General features: G+C 41.6%; 1 protein-coding gene across 1 annotated transcript in view; it reads left to right on the top strand.

Moving 5' to 3' along the window:
• The first annotated feature begins 2132 nt into the window (after window positions 1–2132).
• Atp10b (ATPase phospholipid transporting 10B (putative)) overlaps window positions 2133–26152 on the top strand; it is a 306922-nt gene continuing 282902 nt past the window's right edge. The window contains exon 1 of the mRNA XM_063230738.1: window positions 2133–2342. The gene's annotated coding sequence lies outside the window, so the exon portion shown is untranslated. The remainder of the gene's footprint in view (window positions 2343–26152) is intronic.

The following is a 26152-nucleotide window of genomic DNA, read 5'->3' as shown; positions in this document are numbered from 1 at the left end:
AGCAAAGCTGTCAATCTCTGCAAGGAAATTTTCTAAAGTCTTAACGCCCCACCTTGAGGTCCTTGGACTTTAGGAGTCTCCGAAGGACCAACACCAAGGCTGTGTATCTAAGCCTCATATCCACTACTCCTACTTCTCATTTTCTAAATTAAAAGAGGCTGTTTCAAAGGCCCCAGCTCTCATTCTCCTTAGACCAACCCAAGATTTCTACCACTCAAGATCATAATGCTGTAGGAGTTTTAGTACACACACACACACACACACACACCCTTCTTTCCAAGCAGTAGCCTATCTCTCAAAACAGACAACATCACACTCACCGCGTGAGGCCCAAGAAACCCGCCACTTACGCGTGAGGTTGAGAGGAGTCTACAAACCCTGTAGGTGCGCGCCACCCAGGGCCCAGGCTTATCCTCTACTCACCTGTCCTGCAGCTGCAGCACTGTGTAGGAGAATGCAGTCCACCGCCGCGTCTCGGGGTTGATCAATCCCCGTACGGGCCACCAAATGTCGATGTCCGCTCCCGGCCGGCAGGAAAGACACACGACAAGGTCTGGCGGTGGTCAGGCTTTTCTTTATTCTCTCCTTACACAGTCTGCCCCGAAGCCTCTACCGGTCCGCTCTCCGCGGCTCCTTCCGTGCTTCAGTCTCCCCCGAAGCCTCTACCGGTCCGCTCCCCGCGGCTCCTTTTGTGCTTCAGTCTCTCTCGAAGCCTCTACCGGTCCGCTCCCCGCGGCTCCTTTTGTGCTTCTCTCTCTCTCTCTCGGGGGTGGAGGCACTGGCTATATATAGGATTAATAGCTAGGCAGACTACCCTGTGAGGCGGGAACTTAGTGGGGTGATAAGAAACAGGTGCCACACAGGCGGGCTCGATGAGAGGGGTAATCTAGCCCAGGCTTTTGTACTTTCCCACAGGCCTCGCAATCACCGCGTCTGATGACTTGACAGTGCCACGGCTCCCAACACTGGTGAAATAAGAAGCATTCAGGGAAGTCACTTCTAAGACCTCTGATAGCTGACATACTTCTGAGGCGTAGACTCTCTACTTTGACAAAGCTCATAGTGGGATAATGAAATCACTAGAGTCAACTGGGAGACTCTTGAGGGCAAGGGGAGAAAAGTGGGTTGGAAGCAATGGGGAACAGAGGGTCCCTAGTTGACTCTAGAAGGAAACCAGAGATGCCAAATAGGAACCTTAGAGTTCTTCTCAGGCAGCATTTCTTTTTTTTTTTTTTTTTAATTTCTTTAGCATTTCTTTAAGATACAAGGTACAAGGCCACTCATCGGAATCCCATATTTACAACCCTTCCTGGAATCTTCAATTTCATGCAGAAATCTGTTTTCAGTAACTCAGTTAATTCCTATAATCTTAAATTCTGGCAATGTCTGATCAGGAAGGAATAATAATTTTACCAAAGTGAGAAAATCCAAAATTCTTACATTCAAGAACAGAATGATGATTGTCATTTTTCAGGGATAATTTAACTCCCTATCATGAAGGCCACCTGTTAATTCAATCGAACATCTAAATCAGTGACTAATTGCATGTTAATAACAGACATGCAGTATATCCCTACATTCTCCTTGTTGCACAGAGGAAAACAAGGAAACTCCTTTGGGACTGGGGAGCAGATTTTGACTTTGTTGCTCAAGTTTTCTCTGCTAAAATTAAAAGTAGCTACCAAATCTGTCATGAGAAAATCTGGCATCTCTAAGGTAGGTGTGCAGTATGGATGCATCTTAGGTATTAGAGTGGCTCCTTAGCCTGGAATGAAGTCAACCTGTGGCTAGAGCTAAGCAGAGATATAAGTTTCTATTCAAGCTTCAAACAACTGCTCCTTTCCATTTTTCCCTTGGTCTGGCCCAAGTCCCAAATTCTGCTTCTCAAAATAGGTTGCAAAAGCCAGAATCAAGCTAGTAGAAATCTGGAACCAAGCAGGTACATAGCAGCCTCTCTAGGCCACGTGATCTGGTCAGGCCAGTCGAGCCAGGACCCAAGTAGGAAGAGGAGGAGGGTGGGGATGAGGGCTTGGAACACAGCCTAGAATGGATAAGGAGGGCGGGACCAAGCAAGTTGCTACAGTAGGCCATAAGAGCAGGAAATCAGGGTGGAGGATTTGTGTTCAGGTGTATGAAATTGTAGGCTGAGCTTCAAGAACTCAGTCCTCTGTTTCAACCAGAGATATAATGAGAGTTCTCCCTGTCACTCCCCTTTGGTGAGATAACCGGGGGTGGCAGCAGCCGTGCTTTTGTCCCCATTGGCCCACCAGTGTAAGAACACCACCCAAGGAGTGCTGACTTTCCCTGCCATAGCTGTGGAGCCTGCATCCAGGAGGGAGGAGGTAAGTCCCTTGATAGATGCTGAGACTACAGTTTGGTTTCTTGTCCTCAGCTGTCCACTGCTGACTGGCCTCAGGCACAGTTGTCACTTCAAAGGGAGCCTTTGAGACTGCCCTTGACCCTAGTGCTCCAGGTCTTACAGATAGAGCTGTATCCAGCATCAGCTACCTGTAGCTCCTGCTCCAGGCTCTATCTGGGAAGCTCTTTGTCTAAGGAGCAGGCCAGGACTTGTGGGTGACCGAGAGCTATTGCTGATGGTGATGTGCTCTGGTGCTGGCTCCTGCTTTACAGTGAAGCATAGGCTTTTGCTGCCTAATTCTTGGAAATGTTACCTCTATGGAGAACCTATATAGGTATTGGTCATTACTTGTAGTAGGGTTTCTTTGTAAAAATGTATGAAACTGTCAAGTGGGTTTTTGAAAGAAGTAAATATGGATAAGGAAGAGAGGAAGAGTTGAGGTTTTTTATGATGGTATATAATAAAGACAGTAATGATTAGCGACTAATAAAGTCATGATTTATAAAGCATGACTGAAGTGCTTCATGTAGGGTTAAAAGTCCACAGGCAGGTGCTATTGCCATCCTCATCAGTAATCAAAGAATATAAGACTCAGTGTGGTGGCCTGAGCCAAAGCACCATCACTGATTACAAAGCCCAGGCTCTGGACTTACCTTGTTGAGGTGATGTTGAACCTAATCTTCCCAGTTCCGTGTACAGAGCCAGTGTGGAATGGTCTGGGTTTGTAAAGAGCCTTCTTTAGAAGGACAAAGCTGACAGCCTCCATCCATCTCCTGCTATGGTGCTCACCAAATAATTTAGAGCTAAAGCCTCCATTGTTGCCCCTTCCAGTGGGCTTGGAGACAATTAATAGCCCACTGTCAGCAATAATATGTCACCCACCTGCTGTATGTCATTAAGAACTTAGAGACTGCATCTGAGGCACAAGGTGACTCCTGGAAGATCTAGAACTGCCAGTAGAAGAAAGAAGGAAATGCCCTTAGGAGAAGGAGACCTGAACACCAGGCCAGTACATGGAGCCACTTAAAATTAACCCAAAGCATGGCTTCCCAGGCTCCTCATGACGCCATAGTTGATCCACACCCCACCCTCAGCTAATACCTAGTTCCTGAGTTCAGTGAATCAGCAGCATTGGCCGGCCATGTCCTTTCCCTCCTCCAGACCCTCTGACTAGAATAATTTTCCCTATAATTATTATTATAATTAGCCCCCTGTCTCCCATCAGGTTTCAACTCAGATCTAAAATATTTCTGCACCCCATTTACTTTCTCTCACTGTATTCATAGCTTTCATAATACTTATCAGTCTGATAAGTTTATCTTGTTTGCTTTTTATCTCCCCCAGTAGTATGTAAGTTAAGAATGCCAGACCTTCCATTTTGTCTTTTGCCTATTGGGCAAGACTGAGTCCTCAGGGCTTAGCAGAGTTCCTATTCATAGTAGAGATTCAGATAACCTTTTCTGTGTGAATACTATAAGGGAATCGGAAACCTGACCACCAGCTTGTCTCCCTCCTGTTTGATACCTCCACTCATGGGGAGACAAATGTGTCACTGTAAAAACAGAAGTACAGGACACCTGCATTTTCAAGACCTCAAGGGGCATCTGAATTCATTCTTGGGTCACATAAAGAAAAGTTCTAAAAGGCATCAAGTAGATTTTGCTCCCTGGGAAACAGTCGGATATAGTAAACTGGCTCTGCTGACAGTTTTGATAAGCAGCACTGCCTATGAGTAACCACGTTTGCCCTTCCAGTCGTGATAGGGTATCGATCTTAGCACTGGCTGGGTGTATGTCATGCTGCTATTTGGATATCATTTATTTCCAGCATGGAAACAGGCTAATGCCAAGGGTCAGAGGATCCAGGTTGTTTCTGAGGGCTCTGCTTCTTGCAAGTGTGGACAAGTTGCTTGGCACTTCTGCTTCTCATTTTTTTTTTCTATAAAAGCAAGTGGTTACCCATACTCTGTAGCAAGTGATGTTGGTGTGAAATATACATGTGGTGCCAGCCTCTATATGTGATGGTGATGGAGAAACCAGCAGTTTCTTTTTTACTCACAGAACCAGCCCTGTAAGCAGTGAAGTGAGTTTGTCTTGCAGAAGTTTCCTTGCAGAAAATCCAAAGTTCTGGACGAAATCTATCAGAGGAAGAGGCTTCTTCGCAGAATTCCTTTCCCACACAGCTGCCTGAGGAATTGACTTTAATTCCCAGCAGAGTCATTTTGCAGAAAGCAGCATGAGAATCCAGCCTGGTGATGATTTTGTCTGGCAACCACACAGCGTCTGGCAGTATTTCACATGCTGGTGGTTTTTATGGGTCCCTTCTTGTACTTATGTGTTCTTGACTATAATCGGCGGTAAGCCTTTCTGGCATCAGCTTTGTCCTGTTGATTTAAAAGACATCTGGTTTTATACCTGGTCCTCCAGTAGATTCTAAGACTGTTGTTAAGGTGCCCCTTATTTAGTTCTATTCCCTGATGTGATTTTTTTTATTTGAAGCTTTTAGAAGCTGCCGTTTTTAAAAGAAAATAAATTTTTGAATCAGGAGCAAAGAAAGAGTTTTGGTGATTTTTGGAGGGAGGTAGAGCCCCGCAGGCAATGATCAGACATGGAGAGAACTGCACCAACTGTCAGGACCACACTTTTCAGTAACACTTTTGCAACTTCTTCAGTGATGATGGAGATATTAACGGTACTGGCAGAGAAGTTTTACTGAGACCCTAGTAACTTCCAAGACCTCCCCCTGGGTAATCTCAACTATTATCCACTATTATCTCTATTTTTAAAGGGGAATGTGAAATTTTGAGAGGACAATGTCACCAGTGTAGTAAGTGAGAGGATCTAGACTTGAATACACTGTCTGATACAGTAGCGTGTACTCTTATGCATACTCTGCCTGGCAGGTGAACCACCTTCTACGCCACTAAACTTCCTTGAAATTCTTCCTTTCACATATGAGTTGGCATTAATCTGATCCTCTTCCTAGGATGTCATCCAATAAAATGAAGCCTAGGGAAGTTCTTGAAATTGCAATTTTATTTAATCATTGTCCATTTCTCTTGTTTACCAAGATTTAGAAAAACATATTGTAAAAAGACTTCTTTTGTCCCATGGAAACTTTTTCAGACATTAAGGAAATCTAAATGTTTTCATAAGGAAAACAAAATGAGGCGCCTTGTCCATGGGGCACATAAAATCAGCCATAACCTGGAACATAAAATATTTGAAGCTGAAACTGGACTGTTTCAAATTCTTTAAACTTTTTGAAGAATTTTCAGATAGTGTAGCTTTAGTAGGGAGTAGTAATAATACAACAGTCAACACTTATTAAATTCAGCTTCATACCTGGCATTGAAAAGAATTTTCCTCCGATGACTTGATGTCCATAGACTTTCGATATGAGTTAAAGGCAGGGGTTTATGGTTCTCTGGGTCTGGCATTGTGAATTGTTAGTTGTATTATTCGGGACCAGTTTATCAGCCACTCTGTTTTTCAACTTCCCTGTCTGCATGTAAGGATGATAATGAACCTGTCTCCAAGTGCTGTCTCCAGTGCTCAGTACATGAAATACGCTCTGAAATGTTTGCTACTTCTGACACTTTTCCCTCAGCTCTTCTGTGTGATAAACATTGTCACTTCCATTCTGCTATATATGTAAGACTTAATGAACAGTCAGGCCATTCAGGCCTTAACTCTCCAACTGTCTTAATCCAGAGCCTGCCCTTTTCAATATCATTACAATAAATGCCCTGAAAGAAAACTTCCTCTGGGAACCCATTTTGAGAAGAGTTTATACTCCAACCCCAACCAGCTTTCCATCCATGCACTTTTCTGTGGGTATCCTCCCAACATCTTCAGGCTTACAGTACTGGAAATATAATTTACAATATATCATGAAACTCAGTTTACTATTAAGCAGGAAGAAAAGAGAACAAGAAATTGGAAAGATGCAATGGGTTCCCATTCAAAAACATGAGGATAGGGCAAGGGGTACCTTGTGGAGAAAAGCAGTGCTCTCACATTCACCCAGTGTCAAGACCAGTGATAACAACTTATGTCTCTAGGATTTCACCAAATTGGCCCAAACTTTCTCCCCTGTTTAGAATCATCTTCATTGGCAGGAAATCACCCTAGCCTTGGGGTGACAAGATTGCTCTTTAGAGGCAACCAATAGAGCATTGGGCCTGAACATTTAAAGACCATCCCTCAGCTCTATGATAACAGTGTCCTACATGGTGGATACAATTTATTGATATAAAATACCTGGGCAAAATCAGTGTCAGAATAATCGACAATAAGAAATCACGCTGAGGACCGTCCTGGCTGGTAGAGACAGTTAACACTGCTGTGTGTTCTCCTAGCTGTGAGAGCCAGGTGGACAGAGAGCCATTCTACTGGCTTTCTGTCCCCCTGGGTGAGTCCTGACTTCTGCCATGATCCCCACAGACAACGGTAGTCTGACTGAAAAGGCAGGCAACTTCTTGCTGTCTGCACAGAACAAGCAGAGCACCGAATGCTTTCCAAGTACTAACAGTAATTAACAGTATCTCCCTTTTACTGATCACTTGCTCTATGAAAATGTACCCTTTAATTAGTTCATGTAATCCTAACACCACCCCACTCTGAAGTAGGTTTCACTGTCATCCTCGCAGTCCGAGTCGGGGCTGAGGAAGCCAGAGTTCAGAGAACACACGAACTTAGCCAGAATCTCTGGCTGGGAGGAACATTAGGCCATAAACCTAAGCCTGTCAAGCTCCTTACCTCTCCTCCACATTCTTCTGGCCTATGTTGCCCTCAGAAAATTGTTTGATAACAAACTACAGATTAACCTTGGAAAACCCCGTCCTGCTGGGCCACCCCAGGGGATGTGGGCAAATCTGCCTCCCTGAGTGTTTCCAGCCCTGCTCTACGCTGGCTGGTGCAACCTGGTTTTTGGTTTTGGTTTTCGTTTTTTCTTTTACTTCACTTTTCATGAGTACAGCTGAGCTCCTTACCTACTTACTAAGCTTTACTTTCTCCCAGGAACACTTTCATCACAGGTGCATGACGCTCTTCTCCACAAGTACCTCCCGCTCTATCCTCATTTTTTTGAATGGAAACCCATTGCATCTTTCCAATTTCTTGTTCTCTTTTCAGCCTGCTTAATAGCAAACTGGGTTTCATGACATATCATAAACTATATTTCCAATACTGTAAGATAATTTGACCAATTGGCATCTATGTTCGGGGACTAGCTTGTGAATTCCATCATTTCCAAAAATGTGACTGTATGTCAAGAAAGTGCTCTCCCTCATATGTGATGTGTATGCAGCTGCACTGCTCTGTGAAGTGCGTAGAAAAAAATCAGAAACCTGGTTAATGCTTGGACACTGTCCCCTTCAATGTCTATGAGATCATGAACAAATAACTTCCTTTCCATAACAGCATAGTAGCATAATACTGCATTCATTTCATTTGGCTCTTAGTACGTTTGCTAATAACACTTTTAGAGTCTCGTATACTGTGAAAAGTCACTCCTTCTATGTATCATTTCACTTAATTCTCCATTCTAATGAAGAAAGTACCTCAATCATCGTTTTACAGATTAGAAAATCAAGTTTGATGGCGTTAAACACCAATTAGGTGGTGGAGCTGGTGTTTGAACCCAGTTCTTTCAAGGTCAGTCTATTTCCCAGGCTAGTATACTATATAAAGTGGCAGATTGATGTCAAATTCTTCCTTTTCTACTCTCAAATCTTTTTCATGTTCAAAGTCTGCTACTGCTCATGCTGAACACATCTTTTCAAGCACTATTGGATCATCTTGCTCTGCCATATTGGGGGGGGGGAACACTGAAGCTTGGAGAAGTGAAAGTGATTTCCTAAAGACAGGCAGCAGGCAGTGGTGGGCCCTGACCTCAGTGCCATTTCCATGACCTCCCAATCCCAAGTGGTTTCCACTAATCTGCTCAGGGAACTACCTCACCTTGGCTCACATTTCTCACGAAGCTTCCACTATCAGGCAGTGGCTGTGATTCTCTGACTTTCTCACGGGAGACCCCTCCATGAAAAGTTGTCATTCTTCTGGATGGGTAATCCTTTAATGTCACCTAATAGAGTATATCTGGGGCTTCCCTGATTGTCAGAAGACACAACATTCTTTAAGTCTAGTCTTTTATTTTTGATTATCATTCCAGGTAGGAAGAGGAAAGGGGGAATAGATCATGATCTCAGTTATAGCAAACAGCTCTAACACTGAGGAAAGGTTACCTAAGTGTGAGCCCTGAGGCCCTGAAACAAAATCCATTTCTGCTGCCCGGTGTGGGGAAGTCTTGGTCCACTGGGCAAAGGCTGGGGACTCCTACTTCAGTTATTCATGAACAATTTTAATATCTATGGCAGACACAAGTACCTCCTTCACTAATACTTACCAAACATTATTATTTTGATGGATGTAGGTTTGTTTAAAAGTAAAACCACTTTTAGTGGGACATCAGTATTTCTTATCACGTAAAGTAACTGTAAAATTAAGCACATGAACACAAAGCAACATAGTAAAATCTAACCAGACCTGTAGGCTGAAAGCCATGGCCGTAAGACAGGTTCTTGTTTTGTTTATAAACTGGTTGCTTATCAACCAGTGCCATTCAGTGGACCCAGGCAGGAAGAGCTAGTTCTGGAGAGGGATGGTATTGATGGTCACACAACACTGTGAATGTGTTTAGTACCACTGAACTATGCATCTTAAAATGAGTAAAATGGTGTGCTTTGTGTCACATATACTTTACCAAAACAAAAGAATGAGGCAGCTCTTTATTTGCAGGTATGGAACAATCTTCCAGATACATTGGTAAGTGGGGTTGGGGCAGGGAGAAAACAACATGCCAAATAAATGCTGCCATTTGTGTGATTTTTAAAAGAATATATGCACACATACTTCTAAGGTTGCTTATGGGAAAATCCCACTAAAAGGATAATTAGATTATGTGCAGATAAAGGGGTTCTAGCAGGTGGGGGCTCATTTTGTGTCACATGTATTTCCTATAGATCATTCTTACTAATAATTTTAAACTTCAAAAAATGTGAAAACAATGATTAGTATCAAACTGAGACTTCTCACAGCCATGGTTCTCAGCTTGGCTGTCTTCTACTCAAAGTGATGCCCCCAGCCAGCAGATGGGTACCACCTGGCAACTTGTCAGAAAGTCAAAACCCTCAGCTCTGCCCAGATCCATTAACTCAGCATGTGCACTTTTCCAAGATCACCAAGAGTCTGCATGATCTTAAAGTGTACAAAATGCTGCACTGGGATAGTTACCTCACTATCTTTGAGGCAGGCTTGTGCCTGAGTGTTTATGAAAGCTCGAAAGATGTTTTCACAGGATAGTTGGTGTTGTAAGCACCTGACTTAATGCAGCTAAGAAAATTAAAGAGGTTGAGATAGAACCAATTTTGTTCCTGCAGGATTCAATTTCATTCCCCATGGATTCTATATGTCTCTTTTTAAAAAATCTTTGAATGCCCCCTACTTACAGCACTGGCCAGAATAACAATCTCAGTGCTTATGAAGGTCACACAGGAACACACAACATTGAGATTCACCTGAGCTCAGTAGAGGAGATATTTTATTTATTGAATTTGATTGCAGTTTTCCTCTTATCTAAAATAGACTTTATAGGCTAGGCATATAGCTTAGTGCCATGTGGGTTGCCTAGTATGTGAAGGCCCTGAATTCAATATGGATGATGACATTAATAATAATAACAGGGTTTCACAATTTTATACCGAAACATATACTTACTAAGGATTCTTATCCAATGATGGAGCCCAAAGTCATTAGTGTTAAAAGCATTCTTGAAAGTTCAAAAGTTAGAAGGATATGAAGTGAGATGCCTCGCAGAGCTTGTGTCAACTGTAGTTAATACCCACCCTATAGGGCTATCATATTCAAATAAAATGGTTAGGTTAGGTGATGCTTGATCTAGTATAAGTTCTTGATCATGGTAAGGTAATAATTATGATGTTTACATCCACTTTCCCTTCCTGACCATTTTCACTGTGTCCTAGGCTCTACGCTGTCACAGCACATTCACATTTGTTTGTGCAGCCTTAAGCGCATCATATACAGATGACATTTCTCACATTACAGTGGAAGCCAAGCAGCTTGGCTTCCACTCCCCCATCTCTTGACAAACAGAAAACTCTGCTGTCTCTTACCAAATTATCTGACACATTTCTAAAGTATAACTGAAACCTCATTACATGGATGAACAGCTTTCCGTCAGCTCATTCCTAGCTCTGATATTAATATAATTGTTGTGAAGACTTTGCAGTGTGCCTCAGAGGCAGTCGGGACGGCAACATCATTAGCGACCCGAGATGGCTGCAAGTGTGCAGAGAGCTGGTGGGAGCTATCGGGGTTTCTGCATGGCGAGGTGATGCTGCAGAGTGGATTCCCTGGGCCCCTTCCATCACTTTGAGAGACATCAGTTAGAGGAGGAGGTATGGGAGGGGTCTAAGTCTGAGAGTAGATGTCTTCACTGTGGCCAGAATCAACTCTGCAAAATGCAAGATTAAACATGTTTAAATCCCCACTCAAAACCCTGTAAGAATGTCTGACTGCTTTGAGCCTGAAAACTAACATTCTTTAGCAGCGTCTGCAAAGCCTGGCTTCTCACTCCTATCCTAGTCATCTCCTCACCTCCCAAGGGGATTGGGTTGTCTTCCTCATTTGCTTCTCTTCACTGACTACTTCTTTCATGTGAGTCCTTGTTGCAAGGTGTAAATCAAGTCACATTTGGTGTAGTGAGCCCTGGGGCCCACAACACAACAGATGCTCAATAAATATTTATGGAACAATAAACACTGGCAAGGATGTTATACAAGGGTTTCCTGCCTAATCTACTGCTTCCTGGTTTGCAATATGTCTCCCAGTAACCCAGAAATGCTGACAACCAAGTTCTTTTCTATCATGATGCGCTGGCTTATATTATGCCCTTGCCTAAGTCTGAAAATTACCCCTTGCTTGCTTTGCCTGAGAAATCTTGCTCTCAGACAATTGATCCCCTTAACAGTCTGAGCTTTGAGGCTGTTAGAGTCCTCCACTCTGCTCCTTACATAACCTCTTACTGTACTTAACTGTGTTCCTTGTTTGTGTCTCCCTCTACACTTTAAGAACAAAAGCATGATCTGGCTATGGTAGCATAACCCTGTTTCAAAATTTACAAAGAGGACAGGGAGCCTGGGTTGAGCGCAGTTTGAAGGCTCTGGGTCCAATCTCTATTACTGCCAATAAGAAGGAAATGAGAAAATGTGAAGTATGTGTGGCCTGGGTGATGAGCAAATAGGGTGTGTGTATGTGTATGTGTCTGATGTTCCATGGTGAATATCATGATGTATTGCATGAAGCCCTAATACTTGCATTTTTTATCGCTCCACTTGGATGCTTTTTCTGCCTCTCCTCTTAATCCTTCAGACCTCATATCAGTTGTATTACTCTATACTAAAAAGTCTTCCCTGTTGCACCTGCCAGACTCAATCACCCACTGTGTTTGTGTTTGTCCTGGCTCCTATGTTTCATTCATATACTTCATCACCATGTCTAATTATAATCCAGAAGCCGATTTGCTTGCCCCTTTATACTAGAAGCATCATGTGACTGGAATCCTCTCCATTCTTCCCAGTACCTAACATGGGCACTCTGAGTAGATGCTCATTGAAATGAATATTTGGTCACTTGCAGCCTTACTAGGACCCCGAGTGTGTACAGAGCAAAGGCAGAGGAGGATGCCAGCTTCCCTTCTTTAGTGTGGTCCTGCGAGGCTGCTCATCCACTGGCTGTGCACAGAAAATCTGCCCAATCCTATGGCATTGCTGGGACTTTCCAGGATGCACTGTGGTTTATGGTCCCCACCCTGCCTCACAGTGCTCCCCTGCCTGCTGAATCCAGAGAACTTTCTTCTGGAACATTCAACCTGGTCTTGCTGTAGTTAGAGAAGGATCAAAGGGGCATGACACACACATCCAGAAAAGAAGGTGACTGGCAGAGAGGCCAGCAAAGTTGTGACTTATAAATTGATCTGACCTCTACAGACATGCTCTGCCTGGAAGAATAAGCCTCACCAGTTTTGGGAGAGAGCTGCTGTCTTTCTTCTCCATCTTGGCTGTTCTTACTCAGAATAAATGGTGTGATTTGACCTAAGAATTATAAGCATGTTCCAGGTGACTTATTTCTTAGGCCCTATCCCCAGCTCCGCCACTTGGCACTAAACATTTTTCTGTCATTGAACTTGACGATGCACTGACATTCCTGACATTGCCAAACCACCCCATAGCCTTTATTGCATTTACCTCACCCTAGAAAAGATTCTGAACACAGAAGAGAGCTTAGTTTAATGTGTATTTTTTTAATCTAGCTAGGCAAAACATAAAAACCAGCTTAAATTTCTTCCACAAATATACAAGTTGTTATATGGGCATATATATATATATATATATATATATATATATATATATGAGTTTGCATTTTTGGATAAGTATTTTTTAATTGAAATTTACTAATTGTTGCATAAACGCACATTGTATTAATTAGATACCATGTAACTCTTCAATACATGTATGTATTACATAAATGTTTAAATCAGGCTAGACATATCTAGTGCTCAAGTACCTACTGTTCTAGAGAAATATTTTAGGGATTAAACCTAACCTATTAATGAACAATCTGACTCTTAACAAGTTCTGATAAATGGCTGCTAATTAAATTTTATGATACATAGAACAGAGCTAATCTATTTTTATATTAAAAGAACTGAATATTTCTGCTGAATTGCTGTAAATCTTTCAAACAAGGTTTACATTTATTTAAGCACTTTCCAAAGGGACCTGGTTTCAAGGATTGCAATTTGCTAAGAGATTGGACTGGGTATTTCCATGGCAAATAATTCCATTTACATTACACACAGGCCTGCTAACAGCACATGCCCTGAATACTGTATTACTATCAGCATCAGGCTTCCAACCCCATAAAAGGTACAAAGCATAGAGAATACATAAAGGAGACAGAGCACTCAGCTTCCTTACATTTCTTCAGTTTTATTCCCAGTACTTTCTGGTTAGGAGCCTTTACCTAGAGAAAAATGAAAATGATCAGTTGCAGAACCAAATTCAGATGGGAGACTTGAGCCAAGTAGATGGAGGCAAAGGAGGTAGTGGATGGCCTGGAATAATGAACTCGAAGAGGCCACCTGGCGAATGCACACACTAGCTGCATGACGCCTGCATTCTCCTCCAGCTGGTTTTATGAGGCTTCAGTTCACAACAGCGGCTTTCAGTGCCAGCTCACCTCCATGATTCGACAAAATTCTCAGGGAGGAGAAGCCAAAAGGGAATCCCTCTGGCACCCTACCACCTCTACTAAATCTTATTCCCTGAGATTTTAGAAGTAGGTTAGTCGGAGAAAGCAGCCAGTCCCACTGAATTGTTAGTCTTCAGAGTCTTGCTGATGGCTACAGAGTGCATTGAACTGCGGTCCAGACTTGATTTCCTAATACTCAGGCAAATGCTGGTTCCACAGAAGGACAGGGCAGAACTCCCCTACCCATTCAGATTCTGGAGACTGTTAGAAGAGGGTCTCATTGCCTTGTTTAGCAGAGCTAAGTGATTAAATTACACTGGACGTTGTGATATGAAGAATGGCTGTTGTACCAGGATATCTAGATGCTCCCCTGTTATGGGATTATGGGTTGTTTTGTCCTCTTGTCTTGCATAGCCAGTGACATCAACAGCTATTGTCTCTCACCTTCATTAAGGTCCTTTTAAGTACCCATTCTCAAACAAGCGGGAAACACACCCAAATGATGTGGACCCCTTTCTTAGGGCTGTAGAAAACACAGAGGACCATGGCAGGAAAAGTGACCCCCCTGAACGATTCCACCCTAGTGTCCTCCTGACCTCATGTGTTTGGAAAAAACTCAATTATTGAATATCTTCCTTGAACCCTAGAAACTACAAAAGATCCCTGTCAACCTATTATATCCTCTACTTCCTTGATTGTGTTTTCTAGGATTTTATCCAAGCCCCTATTTTTTAATCCAGATCTACCCTGTAAGAACTGGAATTCAGTTTTTATGCTGAGTATGCAAGCTCTCTGCCTCACCTGTCCCATATCCAGCCACTGCTCCCAAAGTCCCTTTCAACACCTGCTCCTTCGTATGTAACCTTTCTCCCTGCAGAAGAGCAAGCTCCTTTATCTTGCATCTTTACACACAATATGATGCTCATTTAAAACATTTGTCTACTGTAATTAATAACTCCAATGTTAACCAGTATATTTTCATACAATTTGGCAGATCCTAAACTGTAAGTTCTCTCTGTATGTCATCATGTTTAACAGGCAGTACACCATTGACCCCTCACAAGTGAAGTATTATATTCTAGGGATCAATAGAGATGAGTCAGATCAGAAGGTAGATATCATCACTAAGAGTAGAACATTCTGGTGATCTTTCCTCACAGATCTCCTGCGGAAGAAAAGAGTTGGGTTTTTTTGTTTTTTACATTTTGATCATGAGTACTCTGTTGGAGGAAGACTATATCCCACAGTTTGCTGTTCACTGTTTAGTTGTTTAACTGATTTTACAGCTGATCAATGCACTGGATTCACATACTTGGAACAAAATTTTAATATACATAAGAATGTTCACTCCTCTGGCCACCCAGAACCAAACAGTAAGAGTAGAAGTGACCTTTTAGAGCACATGAACCAGGCCCTTACTTCAAACTATCCTGGACAGCTGAGGATCAATCATTGTTATGGTTTATATCTAGATGTCCCTCAAAAGCTTCATGTGCTGGTAGGTAGGACTTTCAGAAATCCATTGGATTGTGGGAGCTTATAGCTGGCTTGCTGTTAGGGAGGTGAGTGTGGTCAGCAGAGGCAGATCCTGGGCGCATGGTCTGGAAGCCAAGATACTCGCTTCTTGTCTCCTCTTTTCACCTCTTTTCTTCTGGGTGCTGTGAGGTGAGCCGGTTTTCACCTGTGATGCTCCTCTGCCAGGTTGCCCTGCCTTGGGCTCAGCTGACTATGGGTTGAAAACCTATAGACTGAGATACAATAAGCCTATTCTCCTATATAAGTTGTGGGGTTGGAGTTACTGTGTCCTTAAAGTGACTGAGACAATCATCCTTTACAATTTACTTCAGTTCATCCATTTGTCTTTCCAGAGTCCTCCAGCTCAATTGAAAGTTTCTGTTTTCTTTTCTTGTCCTCCTTTTAAGTTCTCAATCATTCTCTTAAACTTGGGGCATTTGGAGCTGGAGCTGAAGGAGAATGTGCAGAATTCTAAGAGTTTTCAGGATGCAACAGAAGAATCCTGCTTGAGTTGCTTCTCCCTTGTCCTGAGAGCCATGAAACAGTAAATAATGGAGACTGTGTTAGTCATGGGTGCTAAGCCTGGAATGTAAAAAACATTAGATGAAAACGTATTGTGAAAGCCAGCCTCCACCCCAGCCAGTGTGAGGCTGTTGGGAAAGCTGCTCCTCATTTTATAAAATTGATATTAATGAAATTGGCTGGACTCTAAATCAAGTACTTCCCATGTTTTGCTAATGACATCTTTTATTAACCCTTCCATCGATTACACAGATTAGTGTGTTTCATGTTGTCAGGTTCGTAATGTACATAATAACAGGCTTTGAGCTGTACTTCTCAGTCACTCTCCGCCCTGCCCTCTCCCCTGGTTTCACATGGAAAGAGGTTTGAGAAGCATCATGTATTTTGCTCATGTCCGTTCCATTCCCACCCTTACATCCTACCTCCTTCTCATTCCCTTCCTCTTGTAACCAGATTCAACCTTAAAGCATGGCCACTGCAGGATTCCCCACCTACATTAACACCTCTTAAAATGACTGCATTTGATAGTTTCAGTCTTAGAAACATTCATTTTGGTACTGAAATATAATTTTTGTTTAACTTATAAAATAGTAAAGCTCAAACAAAGTTAAATTTGATACAGAAAAGAGCTATATAAGCCTTTCCTGCTGTTTCCAATTGGTTATTCAACATCTACTGAGTCCATTCCAGTATAAGACTTCCTTCTTGATATATGGACTAGACATTTGTATAAAACTGACAAAGTTCCTGTCCTCATGGAATTTTCCGTCTACTAGGAAGAAATGGAAACTACACAAACAAAGAAGGGAGAGGTCAGGAAATAATGAATACTGTAAATAAAATGAAACAAGGCAGCGGGGAAGTACCTGGAGAGGACTTCTATAGCTAAGAGCTTTCAGAGCTGGCTCCTGCATGCTGAAAAGCCACCATTTCATCTTGAAGGAAAAAAGGGAGGTCATTTCAGGGAGTGATGAGAACAGCACAAAGGCCCTGAGACAGGCTTGTCAGGAGACAGAGTAGAGACTGTGGCAGCAAGAGGTGGACGTGGAGGAGGGGGTGGGCAGGATCAGACAGAAAGGAGCAGAGGTCAGCTCGTACAGGGCCTATTAGGCAGTGACAGGGAGTTTGGATTTTAACTCACCCAGCTTCTGCCTTCAGCAGACTCAAGAACTAAAGCCCAAAGGTGAAGTGACTTGTTCAAGGTCATTGAAACACTCACTGGTTTTAGAAATTGGATTTCTTCAATTCTGACAGGTTTTTGTTCTGCTTTACTGAGCTGCTTACAGCCAGCAACTCCCATGTTGGTCAGCTGAGACTGCAGAGATGGAACCCGAACCTGCTCCATACCCTTTGCAGTTGTGATTTTTCCTGAGTCCTTTCTTTAAGACATGTTTCCCTTCCTACTTAGAGATAAATATATTCCCATCACTTCACCATTTTATAAACAAGAGTAAAACAGCAGAAGTTGTTCCAAGTCACTGAAGTCAACATTAGTTATTTAAACAGTGACACAGTCAAAACAAGAGCAAGATCTGTGGGTGGTTCTCTACCCAGCTCATCTGGATAGACTGTCCTGTCGGGAACCATGCAGGCGCACACTGCATTTAATGGGGTCCATACTGCTGGATTCAAGACACTGGCCTCAAGAAACAGGTTCAAAAAAACCACTCATAGCTCTCCAACCTGTTCCTCTACCCCTATGAACCTTCAGGAGCAATTCCTGGTGGTGAAATCAGCATCATACATAGTAAGAACAAAACTCCAGTGTCAGATTTGACCTGAATTATTCTCTGATGCCGTATTATTTTCCCCATCTATTAAATCAGAATAAAAGTACTGTGCTTGTCTCAAAAGGTTGTTATTAAAATTAACTGGAACAATTAATATATGTGCATTGTGTAACAAAGTATGTGATGCCCCGTCCCTTACCACTTCTCAGAATTTAAGATGGATTTATTAGGGCCTAACCATATCATAAGCTGAAGATTATATTTATTGAGTTAAACTGAAAGCAGCTTTCTTAGACCAAAACATACTGGGTGAGAAATAAGGAAGTTGAGGTCAGAACTTTAGAGGTCAGGAAGCCTGACAGAAGGTTGGATATGAGAAATCAGGAGGATAATTGACCTGCAGAATAAAACAATTGCAAAGCATCACACTTTACTGCCTGCTTCCCTTTCAGCAGAGTGATGGGAGTGAGTGGAATAAAATTAGGGTAATCATTAGCATAATGATAACCAGAACTTCCTCATGCTGGGAATTGGGAGGTGGGGAGGGGGGTCCTCTGCTTTGGTCTCCACACCTTTCAGGCCACTGTTGCTTTCCTTCTGAGGACAGTAAGTGATGCTCAAACTGGGCCGGCCCCAGGGTCCTCTTGAGATGAGATCTCCATGGGGAAGGACCAAAGACTAAGCAGCATCTCCTGATCTCTTTGGATGCAAGTGAGCAGCTGCACTGAGGAAGCCTGGGATTTGGAGTCTGAGCATGAGCCTTGAAATAAGGGCCTCCACAGTTTGAGTCCATATTCATCCACTTACTAATTCAATGGCAATGGGCCAGTAGACACTTGCTAAATGAGAAAGGTAATCCTTCTAATAATTCCCATTATTTACATGATGATTTCAGTATTGCCCAATGGGCCCAGGGATGGCAAACTTATGGGATGCGTGCTGCAGCAGGCTGTTTGTTATTAGTGAAAGCTCTAAAAGGTTAACTATTGTGGGGGGTGGGAAGGATGTCTTTGTAAGCATGCATCCATGCCAGGAAAAGAGAAACAAAAAAATCTCCATGGGAGAAATGGCTAGGACCACAGAACTAAAAAGGGTTATTTTCTAGTAGCCGTCATTTCTTCTTGTGCTGTGTTTTGTACAAATATAAACCACAATGAAATAAATCAGAAATGAATTCAAACAGGGCTCTACTCATACATTGGTTGGGATCATTAATTCTGTATATACAACATGTAGCCCCTGAAGCGACAGTGGCTTAACAGAAAGTGATTTTTCTTCTCTCTTGTATCACAGTCCAGTGTAGGTTAGGAGACCATTATTCATCCTGTAACCAAACCATTCCCCAATGTCTCATGCTGCATCTTAGAGCAGCGATGGAGATGATCCCAGCTCCTAACTGGCTCCACCCAGCAGTGGCATCTCTCACTGTATGTAGCTCATAGTTCATTGATGACTACCAGCCCCCAAATTTGAGGAAGCCTGGGAAATGCAAATAGCATAGGGATATTTAGTGGGAACTATGTGGCATTCGAGTACTCATTCAGTTTCTCTGAGCTTCAGTTTTTCTCAGCTTTGAAGTAGACTTACCAGTTTCTACTGCATAGAGCTTTGTGAGAATTACATGAGATAATGTATTGAAAAAATTAAACAGGCAGACACAAACTATTCATTATCTATATTGTGTAGATTAATTAAATACCAAGTAGGTTTCTATGCCTGCAAGCAGAAGAAGTGAGTTACAAGTAATTTAAGAAAACATGCAATTTACTGGAAGGCTTTGGGATAACATAAAATCTAGGTGAAGATGGAAGAGTCAAATTGTAAAGGACAGGAAAGTAGAGTGTATGGCAGGGAGCACAGGAAACTGTTTGATCTAGTACCAACCGCTGGCCAGCCAGGAGTATTTTGATAGTCCTCCTTCCCAAGATTCCACACAGGGAAGAGGTAGGTCTTCTACAGATCTGGGCGCTATTGTTAGAATGAAAGAAATGGAATCTGAGTTACCATAAATGGTGAAAGTCCCCTTATTGCATTAACTGGAATGAGTCATACATATATCAAAGGAAACTCAATTGCAATTGTTTAAACAAGAAGAACAAAGAGAAGCAGCCTATTGGTGCAATGACATGATGTTCTCAGGGAGCATGCATTCTGTCCCTCTGCTGTTCTCAGCACACTGGCCTTTGGTTCATGTACAGTCACAGTACAGCCACAGTGAGCTGCAGCTAGAAGAGAAGTGTTATCAGCAGGCCTCCTTACATTTCACTGCACAAAGCTACAACATATGGCCACTCCTAGTTGCAAGAGATGCTGGAAGATTCTTAGTTTTTATGGTAACCTTCATTGGATTTGAACTAAGAATAGCTCAGTAGTTCTCCTAATTGGCAGTGCCTATTATTTCACAGTTTCATGTCAGGAAACCATTGATCTGTTAAAGGAGTAAGATGAAGGGAATACCAATAGGCCTAAGTAATTTCTTCCACTGACTCCTTTACTTAAGATTATGAAGGAAAGGTGTGAAAATTGCTCCCTGGGATCTGCAGAACCCCTCCTGACACAGGAGGTCCGGATTAATATTGGGTGTGGCCAGTGTGCCAGTTGATAAGCATTTTCCCAGGGACAGAGCTCTGTCCTCAAAAGATGTCTCTAGGGCAAAATTTTAAAATGTTAGTGTTCCTTGCATTGGACCTGATCCGCACTATGATAAATTCTCAATAAAAGCTATTCTCAAGATAATCTGTTTCCTAATTGCCCTCAGACTTACATTTTTCTCACTTTTTAATATCCAAAATCTAAAATCAGAAGGCCAGATACTGACACAGTAGCATATACCCCTTGAGACAAGTCTCCATTTATAATCATAGCAAAAGAGGGGCAAAGAAAGTGGGGAAAGGACATGAATAAATCTCCATAGAAAGGTGTAAGTCTTTGGGTAAAGAAAATTTTTTCTTTTCTTTCTTGTTTCTCTTCTTTCTTGTCACTGTTTTGAGACAGAAGCCTGGGCATGAACAGTTATTCTCTTTAATATTTCACAAAAGAATTGATTTTATTATCCATGTAATAGCCAGGTTTTATTGATCATCTGCAATGTGTTACATGTAAAGTTTTTTATGTGTTGTAATAGCAACATTATTTAACATTGAGAGGTTGTTCATTTAGTACTTGCTTCTGGGATGAGTGATATATATAAATGATCTTTATTCATCAAAATAACGCTATCCAAAAGAGGTCCTGTTACTTGAATGGTTTTAATGGAGGCAGTTTGGGGTCCAGGCACGTTACAAAATACATCAAATATCATAGTTTAAAGTGGCAGAGTTGTGAGTTATATTTACTCTTTTAATCACTAGGTTGCTGTCTTTATTTTTTCATCAGCCCTGTAAGAGACATTTTTTCCCTCTTATAACTGGGAAACTCAGTACTCAAGGCAATAGTTGAATTACCTAAGGTCAAGAACAGAGACTCAATCCAAAACTGGGCATCTGAAACAAAAAGATACTTCTCAGAAGAAGAATTTACAAACAGCAAATAAATACATGAAAAATGTGCAACATCATTGATCATTCGAGAGATGCAAATTAAAACAATGCTGAGATTCCATCTCACTCCAGAAAGAATGACTTTTACCAACAAATCACCCAATTACAAATCCTGGTAGGGTTGTGGGGAAAAAGGAATATTTCTCCACTGTTGGTAGGAGTATAGATTGGTACAGTCACTGTGGAAATTAGTGTAGAGATTCCTCAAAAAACTAGGGTTTCCATTTGACCCAGTTATTCTGCTTCTGGGTATCTTCCCAAGAGAATTAAACGCATCATACCACAGCAATATATGCACACCGATGTTTATAACAGCATAGTTTGTAATAGCTAGATCCTGGAAACCATCCAAATGCCCATCAACCAATGAATGAATAAAAAAGATGTGGGTTTTTTCTATAGTAGAGTACTACTCAGCTATAAAGAAGGATAATCTTGAGACATTTATGGCTAAATGAATGGACCTTGAGACCATACTCTTAAGTAAAATAATTCATACACGTGTAAATGTCACATTGTCTCTGGTGTGAGCAACACAGTGTAAGTAGGAACCAAATATGTAATAGATATTGTGAAATAGGAAGTAATTGTTCAGAGGGAAAGGGGAATAGGGGGGAGATGGAAAGGAAAAGAAAAAGTGAACAAAAAAGGATAAAATGGAAACAACTTTATACATAAGAGGGGAAAAGGGGTTGAAGAGAGGGGAGGGGAATGAGAAAAAAGAGGGACCAAAATATGTACGGGACAAATTTCCCTATGATGAATCTGATCACTATGTGTATCTAAATTGTACCAATAAACTTAATTTTTGAAAAAAAGCTATTAAATGTCAGTAAAATCTTAAATGCAAAGGTAGGTTAGTCCACAAGACTTCTTACTGATGGTTTAGTGTTTCTGGGACAGTTTTCTGAGTGCCTCTTACCCAAAATGCTTGAGACCAGAAATGCTTTGGATTGTTTCTGTATTTTGGAATATCTGGATATACATTATGAAATCTGGGGTTAGAACCAATGAGCACAAAATTCAGTGCTTGCTTTTGCAGCACATATACTAACCATAAAGTTCACTTATGTTTTATATGTGCCTTACACTCACGGCTTTAAGATAATTTTATAGAGTATTTGTAGAATGCCTGTGATTTTGATAATGACCTATCACATGAGATCAGCTGTGGCACTGTTCAGTTGTGATGTCATGTGCTCACAATTATTCAGATTTTAGATCACTTCTGATTTTGTACTTTCATATTAGGAATGTTCAACCTATAATTGCAGTATCAAGAGTTGCGTATATATTACAATTTAACATAACATAGTAGTCAGGAGCATGCACTCTGGCTCTCTGACATTAGCTAGGTCTCTTAATCTGTTTAAGCCCAAGATTTCTCAATTATAAAATGGGTCACTGGTAGTTTATAAAGGTTGGGTTTGTCATAAGGGCTTAATAACACTGAGCCTGATGTTACTGTCCAATAACTGCTAGACATTTTTCTTTCAGCTTGAGTTTTATACATTTTTCTTGTTTGTTGTATAGTCTTACTAAATCCCCTCTCCTTTCTGGGCCTCAGTTTCCCTGTCACTTTCCAGCTGTCATCCCACACTTCTCACATTTCAGAGTCAGGTGCCAAGAGAAGCCGGGCTGTCTCATGCCTGCACCGAAGGGAAGCATAAGGTCCCTGGGAAAGGAAATACGTGGATAATGCTGGCAACTGTGGTGCCAATGACCCCCATGTTCTTATGATCATGACAGCTATCATTTATCAAACGCTTGCTTTGTGCCAAGAGCTTTTAAAAACATTAAGGTACATACCATATGTAATTCAAGATTCTGCTCATCTCTTTCCTTCTTTCTTGCTGATATTGGCAAAATATGTATCTTGCCTAAAAAATATATCGCTAACTGGGCAAGCAGCCTTGACAAGATATTACATTGACTAAAGTGTATATTGTAGGTAATGTGGCAAATATACCCACTATATATCTCCATGGATAGATACTTGGATTGGTAATGTGACTCCTTATGCTTTATCTTATATCTCTATGTGTAGATTGTGAAGATCCAAACTGCATCCCCTCTTGTTTCCCTATAATGATTCTGTTGATATTTCTGCCTCTATTGTGTAGATAAGGATATGAAGCTCAGAGATGAAGCAATTTATCCAGTTACAAGTGGGAGACTTGCCTGTCTGATTCCAGTGACTTTGTGCTAGTGAAGCCTAAGCAACTCTAAGCATTTTAAAGTTTTCTGAACTTAAGCCCCTTTAACTGAATTCTATTTATTTATATTTGTAGTACTGGAGATTGAACCCAATACTTATATCACACTAACTGTGCAATCTACCACCAAGCTACATCCCTAGTTAAGCCCTCTCTTAAAGCAGGAAACCATGTCTAGCTTCATGATACTAAAAAGGATCTGGGCTTCTGGCCGTTCCAGGGAACAGGGAACACTGCAGGGAAGGAGTCTAAGCAGGTCGTCCCCCATGTACCATGTAGAATTGCTGACATCATCAGCCTTCAAGCCTGGGGTTCCAGGTAAAGTTTAGTATTCAAGAAACTTCCAGGTGAGGCTGCCCCACAAATATTTTGACCTCTCATACATTCTGCCTCCTCACTCTCCAGACAGACAAATACAAACTGGGTACCCCAGCTGAATAAACAGCTTCCTAAAGCTGATTCCATTCCTTGCTCGCTTAGAGTGCAAACAGAGCTGTAGCTTACAGGCACCCCGCACATCTGACCTCCTTTCTACACATGGAAACTGAAGGAGTTCAGGCGATAGCTGCTGCACTGTTTTACCGTTGTCCCCGATCCTGAAGATGAATAGCCAAGCTGTAACCTTGTCACGCATGTGACAGAGACTCTTTAAATGACGCTCTACCGTAACCCGAAAAGGATGGAAAAAAAAGATGTTAAAGCTGTATCAAGACTTCTATTGTATTTCATTTGTCGTAGGCTACAAAATGGTGAGGTGTTTCGCATTTCCTGTCATAGGAAAGAACAGATTCATGGCATTACAAGCTTTCCATTTACTGAAAGATGCTCTGGGGCCTGGACCCTTGACTCGGTGGTACGCAAATCCCAGCAGACAATAATAGTGTTTGCAACTGTGAGAGCTTGTATGCCAAGGCTTAGGGAAATGCCTTTTTCTTTTTTTCTTTATGCACCAGAGATGGTGAGCTGGGATCATGCATGGAAAACCTGCAGGCTCCCAACCTGCCACCCTCTCAATCGCATCACACTGAGAACAGAGACAGGCTTGAGACCCAGTTGATCAACTTTGAGACTCAAGTCAGTAGACTGGGTGCTGGTCTTGCACCTGACATGAGCTACCATATAGCTGTAGGCCAGCTGATCTTTCTTCTCTGTCTGTAAGAGTCTGATTGGTCCCTCAAATACCTTGTGTACAGTATTTCCCACAAGGTCTGTCCCTGTTAATTGCTGGTATCAAACTCCTGAAGCTTATATAGTGAGTCCATTAGCTGTCTCATCTTGAATCTTCCCCGTTTCCTCTATCACTAATTAATCAACACATTTCTTCAGTGACAATTCCTCTTCCCATCTCTGAGGATGTCCCAAGCTGTTGAGCCGTCAGTTGTCTAGCACCTCATCTATGCTAGGGCTTCCATCAGATCCTATAGGATCATAATATCAGAAAAAACAAACACAGTACTCTCATAAGAGTTCCATCTCTATCTAAAAATTGTCAGCTTTTTCTCTCCAGTACCCTCACTTCTTGCTCTGATAATTTTTTATTCTTCCATCATGAGTTTAGTCCTTTCTCCCACAGCTGACATTGAAGCTGTTTTCAATAGCCATTATTTATCTCTTCATTATGTCTGGTGCCTCAACTTTTGCATGGAATTTTAACACCCACCACCCCACTTTAACTAATACATTTGCCAATATTTCTCACATTGCTGAGTGACTGACTGTGAGAGCATCATTAGGGGCCCAGAGTTTTGATAATGGTGAATTTTTTTCTGTAAGGTCATGAAGGAAATCAATGGCAAGACCAGCCTGAGGTGTTCCCAAAGCAATGAGACTTCTTTCCTTTTTTCTTATAAAAGAGACTAGTTTTTCTAGACTCCTACTTTATACTTAGAAGAAAAATGAAGGGCAGGGATACAGCTCAGTGGCATAAGCACCTGCCTAGCTAGTGCAAGGTTCTGAGTTCAAAGCCTAGTACCAAAAAATAGAAGAACAAATGACTTCTGTAAAACTATTGCTTGGTATTGAATTCTTTCAGCATAAATCACAATGAGTTTATTTTCAGTTAATCTCTTGTTAACGTTTTATCCACATTGGATGTGATTCCACCTATACTTCACTTCTTCAGGAATGAGTAGAATCAGTTACATTTTGGAGGGTGCCCAACAGACAAGGAGTTGGATCTTAGTCCTGTTACTGGCCCTGTGACCTTGTATGAGTTAACTTCCCTAAAGCTTTCTCATCAGAAGGATATGAAAAAATAAAGGACCATTTCCCATGTTCATAAGGAAGGTAAGCGAGGGGATGTCTATAAAGCATGATGCTTAGCAAGTAATGAGAGCTAAATAACCTTGTCTGAATCCAAATCAACAATTCATTGGAGTCCCTCTATGGGTAACGTACTTTTAGGTGATAAACAAATGGCTGACCTTTTCATTCTTGAAGCAAATATCTGAGTAATTACCATATACAAGCTATCCAGACTTTGCACTTCCAATTCTTAGATCAAGTATCCACTGATGCTTTCCCTAAACACCATTCTAAAAATCACAAAATTACTCTTCATCTCATCACCTGAGTATTGACTTCATGGTTCTGTAATTAGCCAGAGTTTTGTTTGACTTTGTGTTCACTGGTCACTTTGTTCTAGAGCTGAGGAAGGCCTAGATTTTGGATATCTTTATACTACTAAGTCTCCAGCAGTTAGCCCAGGCCTTAGGGCAGAACAGACGTTCTAATTTTTCTTTAGCTGGATGAAAAACATCCTACCTGCTGGGGACAAGGTAGACAGAATTCTTGTAATCCACAATCAAGTGAGGAGGTGTGAGAACACATTAAGTCAAATTTTAAAACTCTTATATGCTATTAATGTGTGATTAAAAGCAATAAGTATTATAAGTAAAAATGGAAGTACCAAGCCTGAATGAGAAAGGAAGAGATAATA

This window comes from Cavia porcellus, unplaced genomic scaffold, assembly GCF_034190915.1.
Source record: "Cavia porcellus strain 051 isolate PalLab524CR breed Dunkin Hartley unplaced genomic scaffold, mCavPor4.1 scaffold_19, whole genome shotgun sequence".
Taxonomy (NCBI): Eukaryota; Metazoa; Chordata; class Mammalia; order Rodentia; family Caviidae; genus Cavia; species Cavia porcellus.
This window is presented reverse-complemented; position numbering and strand designations above follow the sequence as displayed.